The sequence below is a fragment of the Dama dama genome, chromosome 28 (assembly GCF_033118175.1).
Source record: "Dama dama isolate Ldn47 chromosome 28, ASM3311817v1, whole genome shotgun sequence".
NCBI lineage: Eukaryota > Metazoa > Chordata > Mammalia > Artiodactyla > Cervidae > Dama > Dama dama.
The window spans coordinates 31,502,013-31,526,431 of record NC_083708.1 but is presented as its reverse complement, the minus strand read 5'-3'; the positions used below and the strand labels follow the sequence as shown (position 1 = coordinate 31,526,431).

At 44.9% G+C, this 24,419-nt stretch overlaps 1 protein-coding gene across 3 annotated transcripts in view; it reads right to left on the bottom strand.

The window, feature by feature from the left end:
* Positions 1-3,786: 3,786 nt before the first annotated feature.
* Positions 3,787-24,419, bottom strand: part of MCM9 (minichromosome maintenance 9 homologous recombination repair factor) — a 104,665-nt gene continuing 84,032 nt past the window's right edge. The window contains exons 13-17 of one of the 3 annotated variants that reach the window (XR_009690952.1): positions 23,013-23,064; positions 20,410-20,570; positions 13,003-13,140; positions 7,898-8,092; positions 3,787-7,380 (exon numbers count right to left, since the gene is read on the bottom strand). The gene's annotated coding sequence lies outside the window, so the exon portion shown is untranslated. Of the gene's footprint in view, positions 8,093-13,002; positions 13,141-20,283; positions 20,571-23,012; positions 23,065-24,419 lie in introns of all 3 variants that reach the window. The other 2 variants (XR_009690951.1, XR_009690950.1) reach the window with 2 other exon arrangements.

Genomic DNA, 24,419 nt, shown 5'->3' with positions numbered 1-24,419 from the left:
TCCACAGGGTCACAGTATCAGGCATGACTGAAGTTACTTAGCATGCACGCAGGGGAACAGAACTCATGTGTTTAATGGAAATAACAAGGGCTTGAGAGCCCAAAACACTAGGTCTGATTCTCTATTCAATCACATAAACGCAACCTTGGGCTGATCAATCAACCACTCTAATCTCCAATTTTCTCATCTGTAAAATATAAGTTGACATCTCACAGAGATTTTGCATGAATTGAGTCAGTGTAATTTAATTCATGGAGGCTCCTGGAGTCAGATTAGTTAGAGTTCAAATTCTGGCTCAACTATTTATTTGCTGTGTGAATCTGGTCAAGTTGCTTGAAGTCTTTAAAGCCTCAGGTTCCTCAGGTTAGGGGTGTGTGTGTGTGTGTGTGTGTGTGTGTGTGTGTGTGTTCCTCAGGATAGGGGTGTGTGTGTGTGTGTGTGTGTGTGTGTGCGCGCACGAGCGTGCGTGCACTTAGTCGCTCAGTCCTGTCTGACTCTTCGCGACCCCATGGGCTCCTTTGTCCATGGCGATTCTCCAGGCATGAACACTGGAGTGGGTTGTCATGCCCTCCTCCAGGGGATCTTTCCAACCCAGGGATCAAACCCAGGTGTTCCTCATTGCAGGTGGATTCTTTACCATCTGAGCCACCGGGGAAGCCCAAGAATGCAAGAATGGGTAGCCTATCCCTTCTCCAGGGGATCTTTCCAGCCCAGGAATTGAACCAGGGTCTCCTGCATTGCAGGTGGATTCTTTACCAGCTGAGCAACCAGGGAAGCCCTCAGTATAGGTAATATCCATACAGATAATTCCTATCTTATTGGGTAGTTGTACCGAGCAAATGAGATTATCCATAGAAAAAAATGTAGCATGGTACCTGGCACATAGCAAGTGCTCAAATGCATGTTAGCTGTTGTTATAGGAAGCACCACACACAGTAAATTATTTCTGGTTCTCTTAACTAGGTTGCAGATTAATAGGAGGAAGTTGTGCTAGCTATGCCCAAAGGCAGACTCTTTTCTGACAAAGCATTTCTTTCTCTTTTCCTTCTTTTCTCCTTTCAAGAATGTTCTGGTACACATTAGCAAAATGCCTTAGGGGAAGGCAGCCAGAAAGGCTTTAAGTATATTTCCTTCACAAGGAAATCCATGTGCTTTCAGAAGAAGCTAGGTCTCAGAAAGGGGCCAGTTAGAGTAAGAGCCCAAGACTGTAAACAAAGCACCAAAGAGGAGACCCTGTGAGTCTGAATTTAAGAGAGTTCATTAACACTGTTTTTCTTTAGGTGCTTTTTAAAAAAGTATGAATTGTGGTAGGCTGAGAGATTGAATTTTATTTAAGAGGGAATTGCATAGGTGTTTCAAACTCTAGAACAACCTTCCTTTGGGTAGTAATTAAATTTTTAGCTTTGGAAAAATGTTCGGAGTTCAGATGATTAGTGTAAAGTTTTAGGTTGAGATTGTAACCTGGGCCCCGCCCCCCCCACCCCCCGCCCCCGCCCCCGCCCCGACCAACCCAGGCAGACGCCCACACCTCCCAGCCTTGCCTGGGCCTCTCTGGGGTCTCAGGAGATTTCAGCGACTTCCTGGCTTTGTGGGAGTGCCCCCCGCACTCAGCAAACACATCTAGGACGGAGCATCATCTTTCCTGACCGTGTGCAGCTGCGATTCACATCCCAGGCCGATCCCGACGTTCATTCTGTGTTAGGAAAAGATGGACAAAGTCATGATTTTCACTATAATGGCTTCTGCAGAGTTTTGCCATTTTGTAACTCCCCCTCTTTTCCTTTTTGTAAAATGGCTTTCTCATCCCCAGGCCTACTAAATGAATGTGCTTATAATAGTGATATTTCATGGTTACCAGGGACTATTGGGGAAGGGGGGGCGTTCTTGTTCGATGGTAGAGAGATGAAAAAGTTCTGGAGATGGGTAGTGGTGATGTTTACACAACACTGTGTATACACTTATTGTCAGTGAATCCTGCACTTAAAAATGGTTAAAACAGTAAAAATTTCTGTAATATATGTCTTTTTTCCACAATAAACTGCTATTTCAGCATCCCAGTTTCATCAATTTATATAGACACAAGATTTTCTAGGCAGAGAGTAGCAGGTGGCCCGGGTTTTAGTGGTCTCCCATTTGGGGATGGAAACTCATGATAAAAATGTTGCCTTATTCAGGTGGGTGTCGACCCTACTGAGGTGACCAGAATACTGTGCCCCTTGTTAGCATATTAATTCATTGCATAGATTTAGATGCTTCGAAAGTACTTGAAGATTTGCCATTTTTTGAAATTCTAAGCACCCTCCTTTCAATGTCATCACTTAAACGCAGGGTTTTCAGGCCTGGCTTAGCTGTCAAGAGAAGGATAAGCATAAAAGACACAACTTCCCGTTTGTGGTGAGTCAGGTCTCAGCCCCTGGTTCCAGTTAATGAAAGGTTTTGGCTGGCTCTGGTCTAATCCTGGTTCCATAACTGTAGTCCAGGTTCTGGAGAGCACACGGTTCGTGTCGGGCCCAGGGACACAGCACCACCAGACACATGGCTCCAGAGACTTTGACAACTGCCAGGTGTGGTGCTCAGGACAATCATCACGTTCCCCTGAAGATCCTCCCAGGAGCTCCCATCCTCGCTGTTGATCAGCCCCTGTCCATTCATCCATCCATCCAGATAGCTGGGGATACGTCACCAAAAAATTACTTCTCAAAGATAAATTCAGTTTTCATATTGAATTATTATCCAGTTAATTCTAGCTACATAGATAATGCACTCGGGTAACAATTTGAAAACAAGTTTCCAGTTCCCTTTCCTCAATCAATTTAGTTCTGTAAAAATGCAACAGATTAACACAATCACCTTAATATTATGATTAATGGATGTCTGTCATGCTGGATTGTCATAACTTAATGTTTCACCAGCTTCCCAAACCAAGTCTGTAGTTTCCCTTTTTATTCTATTAAAAAAAGAAATCTTGGTCTGAGAAGCCGGAACAAAAAAAAAAAGAACTTTTCAACATGCACCAAAAACATTTCCTAGCTTTTATTCGCAAGGAAATGGCAACCTACTCCAGTATTATTGCCTAGAGAATGCCGTGGACTGAAGAGCCTGGTGGGCTGCTGTCCATGGGGTCGCATAGAGTCGGACACGACTGAAGTGACTTAGCGCGCATGCATGCATTGGAGAAGGAAATGGCAACCCACTCCTGTGTTCTTGCCTGGAGAATCCCAGGGACAGAGGAGCCTTGTTGGGCTGCCGTCTATGGGCTCGCACAGGGTCGGACAGGACAGAAGTGACTTAGCAGCAGCAGCAGCTTTTATTCTCCATTGCTATCTGCCATTTACCAGAGAGGGAAAATCCTGTAAGAAGAATCCTACGTGGAGAGATCGCACAGGTCACAATTCACACTGTTTCCTAAGATGCCCAATTGTGACAAGCCAAAGCCAATTTAAAGATCTTTGGGGCACCCTCTGGTGGCTGAGCTGGAGAAGGAAATGGCAACCCACTCCAGTATTCTTGCCTAGAGAATGCCGTGGACAGAGGAGCCTGGGGCGGGCTTCAGTCCACGGGGTCGCAAAGAGCTGGACACGACTGAGCGACTAACACTGGTGGCTGGGCAGAGTCACGAGTTCGGCGTCGAGACCCAGAAGGCCAGTGATCTCTGAGGCTTTTTAAATGGCCATCACTAAATTTTCCATTCATCATTGCAATTGTATCCAGATCAGGAAAGCAGGAGGGAGTGGAAAAAATTTGGAATCACGAGACTTGGACTTGAATCAGAGCTCTGTCATTTACCAGTTATGTGAACCCATGTCTGGCCAGCAAGTTTCCATAGAGCTGAGGTTGAATCTGGAATTTCTCATCGGAGATAAGAGGCGACGTCAAAACTAAAGGCATATATGATTTAACTTCTGTCCAGAAAAGGCAATTGCATAGAGACAAAATGTAGGTTAGTGGTTGCCTGGAGTTGGGATGGGAAAGGGGATTAATTGTAAACAGACATGAAAGATCTTAGTGAGGTCAGGAAAACGTTCTAAAACTGTATTGCGGTGATGGTAGCACAACACAGTAAGCTTACTAAAAATCATTGCAATGTACATTGAAAATGAGTGGATTTCGTGGTCTGTAAATTATACCTCAATAAAGGTGTTTTTAAAAACAACAGGAGGGGGCTTCCCGGGTGGCTCAGTGGTAAAGAATCCACCTGCCAATGCAGGAGACACGGGTTTGATCCCCGAAGCGGGAATTTATCACACGCCGCAGGGCAATTAAGCCCATGCGCCACAAGTATTGAGCCTGTGCTCCAGAGCCAGGGAGCTGCAACTACTAAAGCCGGCTGCCCTTGAGCCTGTGCCCTGCCACAAGAGGAGAAGCCCGTGCATCGCAATGAGAGAAAAGCCCGTTTGCTGCAACTAGAGAAAAGCCTGCACAGTAAGACCAAGGATAGCCAAAAATCAATTCATTCATTTAATTAAAAAAAAAAAAAATGGGGCGGAAAACAGAGTGGATAACTCGGAAATCCAGGTAGAGCTAGGAAGCTTGTACCTTGTACCTGGGTAGAAGGAAAGGGGAATGTGGGGTTAGGAAGTGGGTGAGCAGGAAAAATGCCTAGGTTTGGAACATGATTGTGTCCACTTTCCATTGTCCATAGCTGTTGCATTGCTTGAGGTTCGCAGGCTGGAGGAGGAAATGTCACTGCTCCCCGGCTCAGCCTCCTATTGTAGGTAGGGGCAGGGCCTCTATGGACCCCACACAGAAAGTCTAGCTATTCGGGCATTTTTGATGGAAGGAAGACCAATAAAGCAGACATCTTGATGCAGTTGCATCAAAGTGACCATTATGAAATGTAAAATCTGTGTTTCTTTTTTTTTTTCATTTATTTTCACTAGTTGGAGGCCAACCACTTTACAATATTGTAGTGGGTTTTGTCATATATTGACATTAATCAGTCATGGATTTAGAAAATCTGTGTTTCTTTCATAACTTTTCTCCATAAAAGGTAATCTGGTGTGGTTGGGGAATAAGATGAGACTAAGGAGTGGGCTGGGAGAGAATGTCTCTTTTTCACATTATTTACTAACAGAAACCTTGAAAGTGTGAGGATTTACAGAAGTATCAGGAGAATATCTGTCAAGTTGGGTAGAGGGAAACTTATTAGGAACTCTAAGAGAGGATAAATGAATTTGGTTAGTTTAGTTGTTTTTTTTTCTTTAAAAAGAGAACAGAAAGAAAAAGAAAGGAAAAGTAAGACACAGGATATTAGTAAATAGCATTATATCATATATATCAAACAGGCTTACTACCCTCAGTATAACAGACACAAACCAGATAAAAATGGGCAAAGGATCAGTACAAGTAATTCACAAAAGGAAAAATAATTGAAGAAGAAATATGATGTCAACATAAGAAACATCATTTAACCTGGCTACTAATTAATAAATGTTACTAAGAAAACAAGCTTTTTTTTCACCTATGAAATGGGCAAAGGTTACAAAGATTGATGCTGATTATCCTTAGTGCTCAGGTAAATTGCTACAACTTTCTGGGGAGTAATTTGGCACTACACTCAAAATGTAAATATGGATACCTTCTGGCCCAGCAATTTCACTTTTGAGATTACTTTGTGTTAATAATTATGCTAATAATTAATTTCACATGTGTGAAAAGATATATATACATTAGGATGTTCATGACTGAGTTTATTAATTATAAAGGCAAAAAATATAGAAAGGTCCTCAAACACCCTTCAACAGGAATTTGATTAGTATTGTACACCTATTCGATATAATATCTGCAGTAATTAAAAATGAATGTGATCTATTATGTATTTGGGTTACAGGGAAATATTTACAGTATGTTGCTAAGTAAAAAATATCAGTGTCATAATAGTGTGGAAGATATGACTCCATTCTTGTTTACAATAATAATGTGTCTCCCTGTGTGATGGACATGAAGTGCACTGCCTAGATGCCTCTTCTGAAAAGGACTTGTTGCTGTCAGCCTGTTCAGGAACTGCCCAGCTGTAAGGCTAGGTCTCTCCATGTCCCACCCTCCTGAGCAGAGAGGCAAGGGCATAAGGTTGGCCATTTCAACCTAATAGTGAGCACCTCTGATGGGTTATTTTTCATCTCAGAGCTCCCAGTCAGATCTGCGAAGGTTGCAACATAGCTCAAGTTCTCTCTCTACCTGATTCTGCTTTCAACCCTTTCTTTCCATGGGTGTTGACCCCAAGACAGTTCTTGAGAAACATCCTGCACAATAAACTCCATCTCAGCATCTGCTTCCCAGAAAGTCCAAACCAGTGATTTTCATACTGTCCAGCAAACAAATTCTGGAAAAGATATTCACCAAGTATTTTGTTTCAGATGGGTTGTATGCCATAATTTTTGGCACTGTCTGATTCTTTTAAAGGGAATATTTGTGTTTTCTTTTCATCAGATGAAGATAATATAGCAGGTTTTAATTTGGGAAAACAAAGAGAAAAATTAACAGCTTGATTCTATTCTGGTCAAGATGACCACATCTAAGTATCCATATTGAAATGGCAGCATCCAAGCCAGTTGGTGCTCAGCCTTCTACATGGGGAGGGTGAGCTGTTTTGAACACCCTCCTGGCCTACACCCTTCCTACTGCTCTAGCTCTTGGTTCTGGCAGGCATTTTGGCCCAACTCTCTGCAGGTTATCAGAATATTGTTGAGGTTGCCTGTGAAGTGTGAGATGCAATTGGAGGGGGGGAGCGTGAGGATCCACTGAAGATGATGTGCACCCATGTGGATGGGAGTAGATGCACACAGAATGCTACATGTTGATAACTTCTCAAGCCTCCAGGGAGTCTCTCCTTTTTCAGCATGAGTGGGTGGAACATGTGTGCTGGGAGGGGAGCCAAGTGATATCTGCCCTCCAGATTCCTTAGCTCAGAGTCTTGAGCTGTTTGGCAAATTATCTTACACCACCTATACCAGAAGAATCCGTCTACTAGCTTTCTTCTGAATATCTTGTGGCCTTTCCAGATTTTGGTCACATTCTTGGGGCCACGTTGAGGAGTGTATGGAGACTACAGGGTCAGATGCCATTGCAGCTGAGAACAAAGTATATTGCATGGCTCACACAGTCTTAGGAAGTAGTGAATTAGTTATCACTACAGCAGAGACCACGAGTCTTCACATGCTCCAAACATCTATTCTGGTCCCCTGGTCTCTGAGATTATCCAAGGAACTGGTGTCTGAGATACAAGTCCTGTCTTAATTTTTCTCCCAGATGTGTATGAAAAAAAAAATTACTGATAAAAGTTCTTTCTTTCTTCTTCAGCCAAAAAAAACCCACCATGCAGTTCAAACGCTTATGGTCTTAGCTCCCAGTGCAAAACATATGTCAGAATCAAGCTGCCTCCTACAAAACAGAAATAGAGTCACAGATATATAAAACAAGTTTATGGCTACTAGGGGGAGACACAGGGGTGAGGGATAAATTGGGAGACTAGGGCTGATATATACACACTACTATATTGTGTCTGCCTCTTTGTGACCCCATGGACTGTAGCCCACCAGGCTCCTCTGTCCATGGGATTCTCCAGGCAGGAATACTGGAGTGGGTTGCCATGCCCTTCTCTAGGGATCTTCCCAATCCAGGGATTAAACCCAGGTCTTCTGCATTGCAGGCAGATTCTTTACTGTCTGAGCTTCCAGAGAAGTCCTTTCTATGTAAACGGGAAAATTAATAAGGACCTACTGTATAGTACAGTACTCTACTCAATACTCTGTAATAACCTGTATGGGGAAAGAATCTGAAAAAGAGTGGATGTATGTATACATGTAACTGACTGACTTTGGTATACACCTGAAACTAGCACCACACCGCAAATCAACTATATTCCAATAAAAATTGAAGAACAGAACAAAAAACAAACAAGGGGCTTTGAGCAGAAACGTGGTATCAGTCAAACCAAACTGCAGCACAACAAACGGCGCTCGAGATCCTCGCCAGCTCCGCAGTCGTGGACTGAACACCTGGGAGGTGATACATCTGAGCTGCGGTGTGGAGCCGGCGGGCGAACCACAGCTGGTGATGGTTGGTCTACTGGCACTCCTGGGTCCACGTACATCTGTAGGAGGGGTGGCAAAACCCGTTGTGTGACTTCTCACTCTGATGGACTCACAGAACAAAGACGTAGCTGAAAGCGGGTTCAGAGCTTTATTAAGCATTATTAGTTTCTCTAAACAAGCCAGAAATCAAAGCCAGATGACTGAACTTCGAATATTCAGAAAACTGAATTGATTAGAAACAAGACTACTGATGTACAAAATACACTTTGCTTCTGATGCTTGACAAATATAGTTTTGCTGCAGTTGTTTAAAACACAGCCTCTCACGGTTGGTGAGGAAACAAATCTGCTATGAATGTGGAAAGCAGCGACATTGTGTAACATGGGGCCTGAGGGCAGCGACCATATGGTTCACTTCTGCTGACAAGCGAGATCCTTGCTAGACTGCCTGTGAAGAGCTGCAGGAGTTCCTGGAATTTCTGTGTTACCAAGGGAGAATTAAGGAATATTTACCAACTGGGTTTCTAAGGATCCATATTTACTAGCAAAAATCCCAGTGTGAATAAGGTCATAAAATCAGTCATTTATTTAATATTCGCTGTGAGGCACTCTGCTAAGTCCTGATGCGAAAACAGAACATTTGAAATAACTGTTGTAATGTGTGGCCATCTTATGTAGAGGACAGAAAGCCTGTAGCTATTTGCAGATCCCAGCATTGCAAAATCCATGCCAAAACATGCAAAGTGAAACACACATAAAGGCATACACACATACACACACACACGCACACACACACACACACACACACACACACACACACACCCCACCCCCCCCACCCCCCACCCCCCAGTGCTTTCTGGGCATGGAGAAGGAAGCTAAGTGTCCCTCTGGTTCTCTGACCTTTTTGATATTTGCAAGATAATTTAAGCCCTGAAGATGTCTTATGTGCTGGGTGATCTCCGGGATGCCCTGGGGTGGCTGCGGATCCCATATGTAACCATTGAAGTGTTGGAATTTTTGTCCTTTTTCTGCAGAGGTACATAGAGCTCCGTTGTCTGTTCTCTCATGCGGCTCTTGCTGGCAGATTTTATGTACAGTCACAGAGGGCAATTCTCTTTCACTGGGGATGAGAACGCTGGGGGAGGAGCTCCCCTCTGCCCGGAGAGCCACTTGCCCCCACCCCAGCTGCTGGGAGGAGACGGCTGGGGCCAGCATGGGGAGGAGCTCAGACTCCACACCAGCAGTGAAGGCAAAGCCCCCAGCATCCCAACCTTGCCAGGCCCGCCAAGCCCCGGTGTCTGTGCTGAAAATCCAGTCTGGAGAGGCTCCTCTCGGATGACACCTAGAGACGACTGAAGGAAACTGAATTCTGGGCAACCAACCTGAAAGGAATTGAGTGGAATGAAATAAGGGTTGTTCCCCCTCTGTGTGCATTTGTGGGGTGTCTTGGGCATGCCGTGGGTGAGGTGGGGAGTCCTGAGGGGTAGTGAGGAAGCACTGAAAACTCTTCTTGAGAAGCATCCAGTTAGATTTCTACCTCATGGGATGAGACAACAAAAATGAAATATTTCAGGTGGATGCTTTCATTCGTAAAAAAACCACAAAGAAAGAAAAGAGAACTTCTCAGTGAAGAAAAAAGAGGTTGTGGGCAGAACTGGGAAAAAAAAAAATTTAGGAGCCCCCAACAGCATTTTGTGAGTGATTCAAGATGGAAAGCAAAAGAGAAGGAAGCTTTAAGGCCAAGAACCAGATCTCTGGTTTTGCAGATTCAGGGCTCCTACATCCTTCTCTTGGAAGTGGAGGCAAGGAGGACATTGCCTGAATCACCTACCTCTCACCCACCACTTACCCAGGCTGCTCCGTCTCTCTCTCAAACAAGGCCGTCTCTGAATTCTTTACTATGACAATTACTTCATTTTGTTGCAAATAAGGAAAACATTTTTGAACCAAAACTTAGGACACAAGATTTCTCTGTGGTCTGAAAATGGGGACAGGACTGTGCCTCTGAATGAAGGTGTTAAGATCCTTGAGATGGTTCACCTTTTAGGACTCCAAGGGTGCTCTGAGACGGGAAATGAGATTTTGGAAGCTTTTGAGGTGTGTTCCAGGTCTTCAAGTCATTGAGAGAACCATGTCTGACCTCAGGTGTTCAGTCGTGTATGATTCTTTGCAACCCCATAGCCTACAGCCCCCTAGGCTACCCTATCCATGGAATTTTCCAAAGCAAAGAAGACTGAAGTGGTTTGCCATTTCCTACTCCAGAGAATTCCCCGACCCAGGGATCAAACCCACATCTCCCACATCTCCTGCATTGGTAGGCAGATTCTTTATCACTGAGCCCTGTGGGAAGCCCATTCTGACCTCACAAAGACATGTTATTAAGAAGATTCATCCAGATAAATATCAGGATTCAATGATCACCACAGGCAGCCTCTGAAGGAATTCTGTTTTCCCAAACCATTTTTAACCTCATAAAGTCCAAAGAAAGTCAGAAAGGACTTCTTTCATTTTCATTAACTAGGGGAGAAAAAAATCCCTAATGCATTTCCTTCCAATGGGCTAAAGTTCCCTTTCCAGGTGAATTGGAAATGCAGGAAACAAAACATCGATATTGGCCTTTTGGTGGAGACGGGCTCAGGAGGTACTGAGGCCCACAGTGGAGGTGCTGTGACCAGGTGCAGGCGGTGGCCTCCAAGCTCCCATAGAAGGCGCATTAATTGTCTCTCCCTGTGTTCTCAGGCAATTGAGAGCTACATTACTTAAGATTCATGTGAGGTTATCGATTTCTTTGCTTAAATAAGTGAATTTTTAAGGACATCCCATCTAGTTACACTGTCTTGAGTTCTGGCTGTGTCTTACTTGTGGGGGGATGGAGGGTAATTCTCCTTGTTGCTTTTATGTGTGGTGTGACAATTCTTGTCCCAGACTGGCTTTTCAAGGCTATTGTATACAAAAAAGTCTTGGAGGATAGAGATCGAGTCTCTTTTGGGGGCTGAGGTCAGGTCTGTTTTCTGGTGAGGATAATAAAGGCATTGTCTGCCTCCAGAACAAAGGCTGGGCAGGTTTGCTAAGAGCCCACTGTTAGAAAGACTGGAGGTTTTCTAAGCTCACAGTTCCTCAGCTTTGACATTAATCTACTGTGTGCACGGCAGTCACCTGGGCCCACATCAGCATCACTCCCATGGGTCCTGGGGCTCCAGAGGAAGCCACGAGAACGTGAAGCTCAACGCTGCCTGCTGCATTGTAACAATGCCCTCGGTCTCTGAGGAAGGGCTCTATGTCTTCCACCTACATCCATGAAGCTGTGACTGGCAAAGTTGTAGCCTACAAGCTGGGTAAAAATTTCGGCCTCCTCACAATTACTGACATTATTTTGTCATCTCTTTGGGTCATCATTTCATTTGAAGTTGGGGGAACTGTTGTGAGGATGTGATAAGGACAAGAAAGGTAAATTGAGTAGCTATTGTGAGTTTAATGTTGCTCTCACCAGGGGCCTGTCAGCTTCCCGGCTGTCTTTACTCTTTCCTTGTTCCCATCAAAGCAAGCAACAGGCCAGGGTACAGTGGGGCACACCCTGAGTTCTGCAGGGCGGTGACTGCCTCTGTATACCAACCACTCTGCAATCCATGAATCTCTGTTTCTTACAACAGTTTTGAAAGTTAGGAACTGTCCCTGAACTGAAGCTGAGAAGGGTTAAGAAACTTGCCCAGGTGGCATTAGTGGTAAAGAACCCACCTGCCAATGCAAGAGATGCAGAAGACGCAGGTGCAATCCCTGGGTCGGGAAGATCCCCTGGAGGAGGAAATGGCAACTCACTCTAGAATTCTTGCCTGGAGAATCCCATGGGTAGAGGAGCCTGGCAGGCTACAGTCCATGGGGTCACAAAGAGTCAGGCATGTCTGAAGTGACTTATCACAGCCCAGTAATAGAGGAAGGATGCCTACCTGTATTCCTACCCTTATGTCCCTGATGCTGTGATGGATTCCCCGATTATAGGAAAATATAGACAATTATTATCTTCCCACAGGTGTTTTCAGTCTACTTAGAGAGAAGAGATTATGTAAATTGAAAGGCAAAGGGACCCTCCCAGATTAAGAATGAAACAGCAGCAGAGCCAGGCAGTGACGTTCCCCACTGCTGGGTGCAGTGAGCCATCCTGTGGGAGGCACACGGACAGCAGGGTTTCGGCTGGAGGAGCCCCATGTCCGCTGGGACTGGACTCTGTGGCATCCGGCACATCACAGAGCTCGATGATGTCTACACATCACCACTCCACTCACTTCCTCTCGACATTTCCCCCTCCTTCTGTTGTCACTTTATTGTCTTCAGCAAGGCCGGTAGCAAAGTTCACATTCCTCCCACCACAACGCCTGCTGCCTCCGTGATGCAAATGAAGTTTCCAGGGAAAACAGAAAATGCTGCAGTGGTGATGTCGGCCAGTCTGCTTAACTTCCTCTCCTCCAGTGACTGCCACTACCCCATTTCCTGATTTGCTGCCCTATTTTATTTGACCTGTATTATTGCCAATCCAAGGGCTTCCCGGGTGGTGCAATGGTAAAGAATTTGCCTGCCAGTGCAGGAGACACAGGAGATGCAGATTCGATCCCTGGGTCAAGAAATCCCCTGGAGTAGGACATGGCAACCCACTCCAGTATCCTTGTCTGGGAAATCCCATAGACGGAGGAGCCTGGTGGGCTACAGTCCATGGGGCCAAAAAGAGTTGGACGCAAGTTAGCGCAGGCACGCGCACACACACACACACACACACACACACACACACACACACACACACTCTGCCAATCCACAGCAGTTCCTTCGCCTTTTCCCATTAGCATCTCTTCTTGAATGTAGAGTTATTGACAGTATTTCTTCACAACTGACTTAGAAATCTCTGTGCGGAAATGGGCTGAGAAGGACTGAGTCATGCATAATCTAAGACAACAATGACGGGAAGTATAAGTTGAGCTGACCTTTGACAGCAATGAGAAAGTAATCCATGACCTCAGCTTCCAGTCTGAGGTGTTTAATATGCATCCACCGGAAGCCCCAGCTCACGTCTCTGCATCTTCTCCGTGGGGGCTCGTTCGAGGGATGGCAGCAGTCCAGCCCTGCGTTTCCAGGAAATGAGACTTTGATTCCTTACGGTGTTAATTTAAAGGAAAGGAATGTTGATGGTTCTTGAAAGGGGAAGAGCATTTAATGCTGAATGAAAAGATAGAAAAATCCATAACCCATTTTCATTTTTAGTCCTCTGGTACCCACCACTGCAAAACCAAAGCTGTGAAATTCTGTGTTCTTTGAGAGGGTGGCAGAACATCTATATTTCCGAGCTCCTCTGTTTCTCTTGAGTTCACCAAACTCTTTGGCCCTGGAAATGCCTTCAGGGCACAGATTTGAAAACAAAATTGTGTTTACAAATTTCACCCTCACCAGCAGTTGTAATATTACTGTATTTTCCCAGGAGAATTTTTATTCATCACTGCCTTTGGGATAGTGCCAAGGACAAACACACTCTAAAATATATCGGGGTTCAATAGCTTCCTGTTAATTTGAACTATCATCAGAGTAGAGTTGGAGAAAATTATATAGTTAAGAAGCCATCTGGAGAGACAAGAGATGCAAAAGACCAAAGAATATAAGAACAGAGAGATGGTTCTGAACGTTAGGGGAATGACAAGTATTGCTACATGGGAATAACTGGATTGATCCTAAGCATGGAAGCTAACCGGGAAGCCCCAGTGCTGGAAAAGAAATTTGAAAATTCTTTTCTTTTTACTGGGCTGTTTCTTCTTATTCAACTGTCCTCATTCTGTTCAGGACATGTAGCCTGGGTCTTTTGAATAGTGAGGGAGTAAAACAAAGAGCAATGATGAGACTAAAGACAGGGGACAGGCTTGGTCAGGGAGGGGGCACCCACAGCCAGCTCCTAAAATGAGAGAAGGAAAGTCATGAATGAAGACATCTTAGAGTCTGTTTACCAACAGCCTTTGACTAATTCTGCTGCTGCTGCTAAGTCACTTCAGTCGTATCTGACTCTGTGTGACCTTATAGATGGCAGCCCACCAGGCTCCCCCATCCCTGGGATTCTCCAGGCAAGAACACTGGAGTGGGTTGCCATTTCCTTCTCCAATGCATGAAAGTGAAAAGTGAAAGGGAAGTCGCTCAGTGGTGTCCGACTTTACCGACCCCATGGACCACAGCCTATCAGGATCCTCCATCCATGGGATTTTCCAGGCAAGAGTACTGGAGTGGGGTGCCATTGCCTTCTCCATTGACTAATTCTACAAACAGTCAAACCAACCACAGTTTGTAGCCAGTCAGCCCAGCCCGCTGCTGGCCATGGTTTGGGCTGATGTTAATTGCTACGACTGCATACCTCCTGTCTCTGAATGACTCTACTGAGTTGTACCCCTGGCAGAGTAGGAGATGCTTTCAATATCCAAACTCGCCAAGTTTGTGTGCATGTGTGTGTGTGTGCACGCACACATATGCACAGGCTCACATGTGGCAAAAACTGTAGGGGGAGAAATTTTCAGCCCAGTCAGATTTGGCCTTCAGTATTATTCTATTTTGGCTTGTGGAACAAGCTTTATTTCTAGTTTATGTTTTAAATTCTTTAAAAAAATTTTTTTTCTTCCATTTTAATGTGGAAAATGTGACACACCCTTCAAGTAATAGTATCTTAAGATGGAGGAGGAGATGTCATGAAAGTTGCGTGTGACTTCAATGGGATTCTGTGTAGTAATCGTACTAGTGTTAGTCGCTCAGCTCTGTCTGACTCTTTGAGATCTTATGGACTGTAGCCCGCCAGGCTTCTCTATCCATGAGATTCTTCAGGCAACAGTACTGGAGTGGGTAGCCCTTTCCTTCTCCAGGGGCTCTTCCCGACCCAGGGACTGAACCTGGGTCTCCAGCACTGTAGGCAGACGCTTTACCGTTTGAGCCACCAGGGAAGCCCATGACTCTATGTATTAATTCTAATATGTGTACTTCTGCCTGTGTCTCGGGCCTGGGCACAACTTTCTCTGCTTTTGTCCCTACATCACTTCCTTTAAACTGTCTATTTGTCTATTTCCATGTCTCCTCTGTTTTTGCCTGCTTTCCCCACACCTTCCTTTTTTCCCATTCATTTTTTTTTTTCAAAGTTAGACTGAACATCAACCACTGTATTGTATTGTTTCTAAGAATTATAAAATTCTTCCTTTTCCCTGAATCCAGTAGTTTTTCATGCAGGCACTTCAGTTGAACTTTGAAATTTCAGTGCCCTTGAGAAAAAAAAAAAATGTGCTTGACTATTTCCCCAATCCAGATGAGTTTACCAGAAATGTCCATCAGGTCACCCCTACATTCATCTACAGAAAATATTGATGCCCTTCAATGTTCAAGGCTAGAAAGAAAAAGTCAGTAAAAGGAGACTCCAGACTCTCAGGCGCATAGAGAAATCAGACAATACTTAACATAAAAATGAAACATTTCATTAAACTACTTGATTTTAAACTTTTCAAAACAAGAAAAATATGGCTCTGTAAAGCATGAATGGCTCAGCTGGTAAAGAATCTGTCTGCAATGTGGGAGACCAGCATTCCATCCCTGGGTTGGGAAGATCCCCTGGAGAAGGGAAAGGCTACCCACTCCAGTATTCTGGCCTGGAGAATTCCATGGACTGTGTAGTCCATGGGGTCTTAAAGAGTCGGAACCTACTGAGCGACATTCACTTACTTATTTACATGAAGTAGCAATGGAAAATGTGACAACTTGGTCAAAGTTTGAAAATTTTTCAAATCTACAAACAGAGTTTTTCAATCTTAAAACAATTTGGACCTTTGACTAGGATGCTCCCTAATTTATTTCTCAGAAAACACACCCACGAAGAGCCTCAGGCCACACATTTTCCAGAATCCTGTTCACAGTGAAACCACCACAGCCGCTGGCTCACAGGTAGTCAGTACTAAATACACGTGGGTTGAAATTCATTAGAGAAAAAGTAAGTATGCTGGAAATTAGTTTTCCCTTGGAATGTACTATTACACTTTCTAAGAATCTCTCAATGGCCTATAATTGCTGGAAGGCCTCATGTTTCACACCAATAATTCCAGTATTAGTGGGAAACTCAGAAGACATGAGGGAAGACGGAATTCATTATTAATGAAGGACTGTCGCCCTCTAAGGAAACGCGGTGCACTTAACGCCCCGCTTACCTCATCGTCCATCAATAAATATATGCTCTCTAATTGTTTATGGCTCCCCTCGGTAGCCTCACTGGAGGGGATGACAGCCAATTAGCAAGCATGCTTCGGCCTTAATTAAGCTGCCCTTCCCTGTCTATGACACTACCTAATATGAATGGAGACTGTGGCTGCTTTATTTTACTCCCATTATGAGAACGTCCATTTATTAACTTAATAAAATTACTTACTTTAAAACATGATCCAATTAAAGCTTTTCTTATCTAATGAAATGCATATTTTTTTTATTTTAAAGGAGGAGGGGAATTCACTTAGAAGATTTCTGTTTTGCCTCCCCCTTCTCTCGCTTCTTTTTTTTTTTAATTTTATTTATCTATTTATTTTTGGCTGCGCTGGGTCCTTGTTGCTGCTCACGGGCTTTTCTCTAGCTGTGGTGAGCAGGGACTACTCCCTGTCACAGTGTGTGAGCTTCTCCACATGGAGGCTCCTCTAGTTGGGAGCATGAGCTCCAGGCACGCGGCCTTCAGTAATTGTGGCTCCCGGGCCCCAGAGCACAGGTTCAATAGTTGTGGTGCATGGGCTCGCCTGCTCTGTGGCATGTGGATCTTCCCGGATCAGGGGTCGCATTCATGTCTCCTGCATTGGCAGGCCGATTCCTTACCACTCAGCCACCAGGGAAGCCCCTGAGCATCTTCTTACTCATGGTCTATGAGGCTATTATTTTGCCAGGGCTGCTCTAAGGAGGAGAAGGTAATGGCAACCCACTCCAGTGTTCTTGCCTGGAAAATCCCATGGGCAGAGGAGCCTGGTAGGCTGCAGTCCATGGGGTTGCACAGAGTCAGACACGACTGAAGCGACTTAGCAGCAGCAGCAGCTGTAAGGAAGTGCCACCGACTGGGTGGCTGAAACCACAGAAATGCCTTTTCTTGAAATTCTGGAGACTAGAAATTTGAGATCGAGGTGTTGGTAGGATTGGTTTCCTCTAAGAGCTCTCCCCTCAGCTTTTAGATGGCCATTGTCTCCCTGTGTTTTCATCCATGTGACCTCCATGGTGGTGTCAGATTGCCCCCTTCTTAGGAGGACACCTGTCAGACTGGATTAGGGCCCACCCTAATGGACTCATCTTAGCATAATCACCTCTTAAAAGGCCCTTTTTCCAAATACCGTCACATGCCGAGGTACTCGGGGTTAGGACTTCGACATACAAAATTTGAGGGGACGCAATTCAGTCCCTGACTGTGAGGATGCGGTGACATTTGTGGGGAGAAGCATAGAGTGTATGGTTAAGGACACTGCTTCCAGAGCCAGACCATCTGGGCTCAGATTTCAGCTTTTCCACTTCCCCCTGTGTGACTTTGGGCAAGTCACTGAAATTCTCTGACCTTTAGTTGCTCTATCTGTAAAATGGGGTAATAATGATGCCTACCTCAGGAGGCTTTCTATGAAGAGTAAATAGATGCTTTATACATAAAAAACCCTTTATAAATGTTTGCTATAATTATTTCAAGACTTTTCCCTAAAATGCTTAAAGACTGCTTTCCTCATAAGGGAAATGAATGCTGAATAACATACGATAAAGATGTGAAGAACATTTTGATCCCCACGGTGTCATGAATGGAGATGATTTTTTTTTTTTTAAATCACTCCTTGCTTCCAAGGTAACCCAGCTTGGAAATAGAAGAGGCCAGGAATCTCTCACCAGGAGAGTGGTGAGTGAGTGCCTGGTTATCCCAGCTGTGCTGGATGCTGCTAAAGAAAATCTCCCCAGAGCAGCACCCAGAGTCCTGAAGCAGGAGCACCATGATCGGGGTGAGGCGGAGGGGGGAAGGTTGGGAAAGAGGCAGATAAGAGTATCAGAGGGCGTTAAAGGAACACGGTTCCTACTATGTTCTAGACTCTAGTAGGAAGCCTGCTCATGAGCTACCTTACCGGAGGCTCCCCCAATTGGCCTGCAAGCACTCCTAATACCCTGAGTGCTACACCTATACCTATGGTAAAACTCCTGCAAGAAAAGATTGGGCTTGGACTTCCCAGTGGTAAAGAATATACCTGCTAATGCAGGAGACACAAGAGATGCAGGTTCGATCCCTGGGTGGGGAAGATCCCCTGGAGGAGGAAATGGCAACCCATTCCAGTATTTTTGCCTGGAGAATTCCATGGACAGAGGAGATTGATGGGCTACAGTCCGTGGGGTCACAAAGAGCTGGACACGACTGAGCGACTGAGCAAGCTTCTTGACATAGGCCTCTGTGATGATTATTTTTGGATTTCACACCAAAAGCAATAGCAACAAAAGCAAAAATAAGCAAGCGGGACCACATCAAACTAAAGAGCTTCCACACAGCAAAAGAAATCATCAACAAAATGAAAAGGCCACCTATCAAATGGGTAAAAATATTTGTAAATCATATTCCTGATAAGGGATTAATATCCAAAATATATAAAGAATTCATATAACTCAATAGAAAAAAACAAACAATTTGATTTAAAAATGGAGAAGCTGAATAAACATTTCTCTAAAGAAGACATACAGATGGCCAGTAGGTACACGAACAGGTGCTCAACATCACCACTCATTAGGAAAATGCAAATCAAAACCACAATGAACTATCACTTCACATCTATTTGAATGGCTATCATTAATTAAAACAAGAGATTAACAAGTGTTAATAGGGATTTGGAGAAAAAGGAACCAACTGTTGTGCACTATTGGTGGGAATGTAAATTGGTGCTGTCACAATGGAAAACAGTATGGAGGTTCCTCAAAACACTAAACATGGAACTACTGCATGATCCAGCAATTCCATTACTGGGTATTTATCCAAAGGAAATAAAAACAGGCCCTATACCACCATGTTCAATGCAGCATTATTCACAGTGACTAAGATGTGGAAAAAACTAGCATTTATCAATGGAAGAATAAAGAAGATTATACATATACAATGGAATATTATTCATCCAAGAGAAAAGACATCCTGCTGTTTCTGATTAACATGGATGAAACTCAAGGGTCTTATGCTAAGTGAAATAAGCCAGACTGAGAAAGACAAACATTGTAATGATATCACTTACATGTGGAATCTAAAAAAGCTGAACTCATAAAAACAGAGTAGAAAGGTGGTTACCAGGGGCTGGGGAGTCTAGGCAATGGGGAGATATTGGAGAAAGACGACAGACTTACAGAAAGAAGATGAATAAGCTCTGGAGAAGGCACAGCATGGTGACTACAATTAATAATATTGTATTATGATCTATACAATGGAATATTATTCAGTCATAAAAATTAATGAAATAATGCTATCTGCAGCACCATGGATGGACCTAGGGATTGTCATACTGAGTGAAGTAAGACAAAGACAGACAACTATTATATGATATCACTTATATGTGAGATCTAAAAACAGGATATAAAGGAACTTATCTATAGAACAGAATTACAGATATATAAAACAAACTTATGGTTACAGAGGGTAAATTGAGGGAGGAATAAATTGGGAGACTGGAATTGACATATACATACTATTGTATATAAAATAGATAACTAACATGACCTACTATATAGCACAGGGAACCCTACTCAGTACTCTGTAATGACCTATATGGGAAAAGAATCTAAAAAAGAGCGGATGTATGTTTCACTTTGCTGTATACTTGAAGCTAACACAACAGTGTAAATCAACAATACTCCAATAAAAATATAATACAGTATTATATACTTGACAGTTGCTAAGAGACTAATTTTAACTGTTCTTACCACAAAAATAAAATAATTACATGGCCAGCACAATGGTGGTAATCACACACTATATAAATGTATCAAGGCAACATTCTGTACACCTTAAACTAACCAGTATGCTATGTGTTAATTATACCCCAACAATAAAAAAAATAATGCAGGCAATGGCTTGGGATATTCTTGGCGTTTTTTTTTTTAAGCTTCAGATTAATAAAAATCTGAGACCCTCTTGGATTAGAATCTGCCTGCCTGTCCCCACTTCCCAAAGGTAATACATTATCAAACGTATATTCTTTCAGAGTATATACTTCTATAACATGAACTCTGACCTCATGGCTCGGAGGGTTTCAAGGCCCTGCTGCACCTCTTCAGGTTCACTTTTTCAGAAAATGGACCCTGTTCCATAATGATTGAATGGGGTGCACCCTGAGGCGCCCCCGTCCACTCTGGCCCACCTTTCAGCTGGGCTGTGCGTCGGCTGGAAGTGCCCGAGGAGGCTGATTTTGGAAGAGATGTTTTCATCATGAGAGTTAAATGCAGGCAGGTCTCCGGCTTCTGCGGTTGAGTTTAGCATTCCAGCCTTTTTGGTTCCTCTGTCAGAGATCCTTCATGCCCCCTAGCGGTGAGAGCAGCGGAGAGAACCGATTGGCCTACATTCCCTTTCCAGGGGACTAGGCCTTGTCAGGGGCTTCCCTCTAAGCTCAGTGAGAATTCTCACTGAGCCAAGAGGGAAGCTAAAGAAGTGGGAGCTAAAGAATCTGCCTGCAATACAGGAAACCTGGGTTCGATCCCTGGGTCAGAAAGATCCCCCGGAGAAGGGAATGGCAACCCACCCCAGTATTCTTGCCTGAAGAATCCCATGGACAGAGGAGCCTGGAAGGCTACAGGTCACGAAGAGTCAGACATGGCTGAAGTAACTAACACACAGGGCTTGTCAGAGTCACCTTTGTTCAAAGCAAATAAGCACAGGAAACGAACAAACAGTAACCCCTTGCGGATGGTTATCTAGGGTTGGGCGATTGGATTTGATGGAAAACAACAGGGGACCTTTGGCCGGGCTGCACCTAACTGTCCTTCACGGCAGCTTCCTCGGTGCGTTCTACGTGGCCCAGAGCCCAGCAACGTGATGGCCCCCTGTCTGTGCAGCCGCCTGCAGTGTTCCTGCACTGCCTTAGGTGCTGAACCGGGGCTGAGGCGTGGAGGAGTCCCCTGCCTTGGATATGGAGCAGCTGCCCAGGTCTGCCGGCTGAGGAAAGGACCTGCCTCAGCCCAGCACTGCAGCCCTGGGTCACCGCCCATAGAAGAGGGCTGCTGCTGCTGCTGCTAAGTCACTTCAATCATGTCCGACCCTGTGTGACCCCATAGACGGCAGCCCACCAGGCTCCCCCGTCCCTGGGATTCTCCAGGCAAGAACACTGGAGTGGGTTGCCATTTCCTTCTCCAATGCATGAAAGTGAAAAGTGAAAGTGAAGTCACTCAGTCGTGTCTGACTCTTAGCAACCCCATGGACTGCAGCCCACCAGGCTCCCCCGTCCCTGGGATTCTCCAGGCAAGAACACTGGAGTGGGGTCCCATTGCCTTCTCCAAGAAGAGGGTGGCCCACACTCTTTTTTCTGAAAGCCCGTGATGACTAAATGTGAAATGAACTAAACCCTTATGACTTTGGCCTTGCCCTGACACAGTCACATTTCTTTTGGGAGCAGTCATGATATAGTTGATGGGACACAGGTTTTGAAATCAAACAGTTCCTCCTCCAGAAGCCATTTGTTGGCTGTGCGACCCTGAAAAATTAACACAGTCCCTCTGATGATGTCCATCTATAAACAGGGCTAATAATAGGGTCTACCCTCAGAATGTAAGCTGCATGAAGGCAGGGGTTTCTGTTTGTTTTCCTTACTGATGTACCTGCAGTTCCGAGAAGAGTTCCTGGCACATAGCTGATGCTCAGTAAATATTTGTTGACTGAGACATTTAAGACATCTGAGGGAAGGACGGCCATTTGTCCATCCTCCCCCATCTCTCTCTTCTTTTCTCAGTGGTTCTCAGTGACTGTTGACCAGACACAAAAGGCTGCCTCTCCTCAGAGCCTAGAGCCTTGGAGGGAGCTATGTGCCATGTGGGGAAAGCCCAGAGCTCCCGGCAGCGTTGCCCACATCCTCTTTCAGCATCATGGGCAAATACACTGCCATCTGGGCCACACCTGGAAGGCAATCCGTCCATGTGCTGACATCAACCTGAGCGCTCCCCTCGGGGTAATCATACATCTCGAGGACATAAAAAAACGGGGGAGGAGAGCAGCCTGTTGACCTTTACACTCTCCACTCGACATCAAGGTTTGCCGTTTCCCTTTTGACCCTGGAATAATTGAAACAGATAATACTTGGAAGTTGCCAGAATACCCACACATCCACGGTGGCTCCTTGGCCTGTGAATAAAAAGTGGGGAAGGGGGCTTCCCTGGAGGTCTAGTGGTGAAGAATCCATCTTGCAATGCAGGGGCCATGGGTGTGACCCCTGATCGGGGAAGATCTCACGTTCCACAGAGCAACTAAGCCTGTGTGCCACAACTCCTGAGCCTCCAGAGCTGGTAAACCACAGCTACTGACGCCTGGGTGCCTAGACCCAGTGCTCTGCATCGAGAGAGGAGCCCCCGCTCGCTGCAACTATAGAAAAACCTGTACGCAGCAACAAAGACTCAGCATGGCCAAAAACAAAAAAAAATAATTTTTTAAAAAGTGGGGAAGGGTAAGCGCGAGTCTCTGGCGCTGCACTTCTACTCTGCCCCTAAGCCAGACTGCAAATTACAACCATCCCGAGGCAATAGCAGAAACTAGCGACAACCCTGAAGACCTAACGGAAGCAGAGTGGTGATCCCCGTTAATTTCCATCTCATTCATCCGTCTGGCCTCCACAAAAAAAGAGGTCCGGGAAGATGTCAGCAGAGTACCCCAAGTCCATCAACCTTGGGGTAGCTGTCGCACCAGATGTGGTACAAGCCACAGCTGCCCCCCACCCCCACCCGCCCACCAGCTGGTCTGCAGGTAACAAATGATACTCACCGGCTCTCTCCTCTGCTCTCCATTCTTGATTGCCCTCCCCCGAGGTTAGCACCTGTGACAGACAGTAAACGAAATGAGTAAACGTCACGTGGGTTAGAGGATAAAAATGCTATGGAAAAATTAAGTGAGGGGAAGCATGTTTTTGCAGTGTGAACAGGTAGGTTTCACTGAAGTGGCATCTGAGCAGAATCCTGAACGAAGTGAGGAGTGAGTTCCTTCAGAGCAAAAGCACTCTGCAGAGAGAGGAGCAAGTGAAAAGGCCCTGGGGCTGCTTCATGTCTGGAAAATTACAGGAACCAGCAAAGTCAGTGATCCAATGTCAAAAAGGTAGCACGTGGCCAGGTGTGCGGGGGGCCTTAGAGGTCATTATTGTATTATAAACAGTTTGGCTTTTATCTGGGATGAGATGGGAGCTGCTGGAGGGTTTGAGATAAGTAATAGTATCTGACAGGTTCACTCTGGTTGCTGTGCTGAGGATAGCCTGTAGGGAGGCAGAGCGACAAAGTGGCTTGGGACTGGTGTGACAGCAGCAAATGTGGTGAAAAGTGTAGAGATTCTGATATGTGTTTTCAATAGATTGCATAGGATTTGCTAACAGATGGGGTGTGAGGTACAGGAGAAAGTAAATTGTCAAGGATGACTCAAGTTTCTGGCCTAAGCAACTGGAAGGATGGAGTCTCTAACTTACCAAGATGGATAAATCTGGGAAATGACCAAGTATGATGGGGACAAGATCAGGAGTATTATTGGAACTATGCTGAGGTGGAGATACACTTACTAGGAGCTGGGTAGAGGAGTCTGGAGTTCAGGGAAGGAATCATTGGCTACTGGATAGGCATGGGGAACCCTGACTCAATGAGGGTAACAAGGGGTGGGGTGCAGATAGAAAAGAGCCCTGGGTTCCTTGAGCATTAAAAGTCAGAGTGAGAAGGAGAAATTAGGTAAGGAGCACAAAATTGAGGAGACCTGAAGAGGTTAGTAAGGAAAACCACAGGCATGTGATGTCCTGGAGGCCAAGTGACAAAGGATCTCAGGGAGGGGAGGCGAGTCAGCTATGCCAAATCACATGAGATAACTGCTGCTTAATGACCATTCAGTCCAAGAACCCAATTCACCAGATTCCCAATTTTGCTATGCAACAGTCTCCTTGATGTATCAGCAGGCACTGAAAACTCAGATCTGAAATATTAAGCAGCCTTTCAACACAGGTTTATTATGAATGTCTTAAATTAAAACAAGTTTGTCCCCACACAGAAGTGTGCCTGATGCAAATACTTGCTTTCTGGTGGTTCAATTTAGTCAACTTAAGGTGCCAACCAAACATAAAATTGTTGTTCAGTAGCTCAGTCATGTATGATTCTTTGCGACCCTATAGACTATAGACCTCCAGGCTCCTCTGTCCATGGG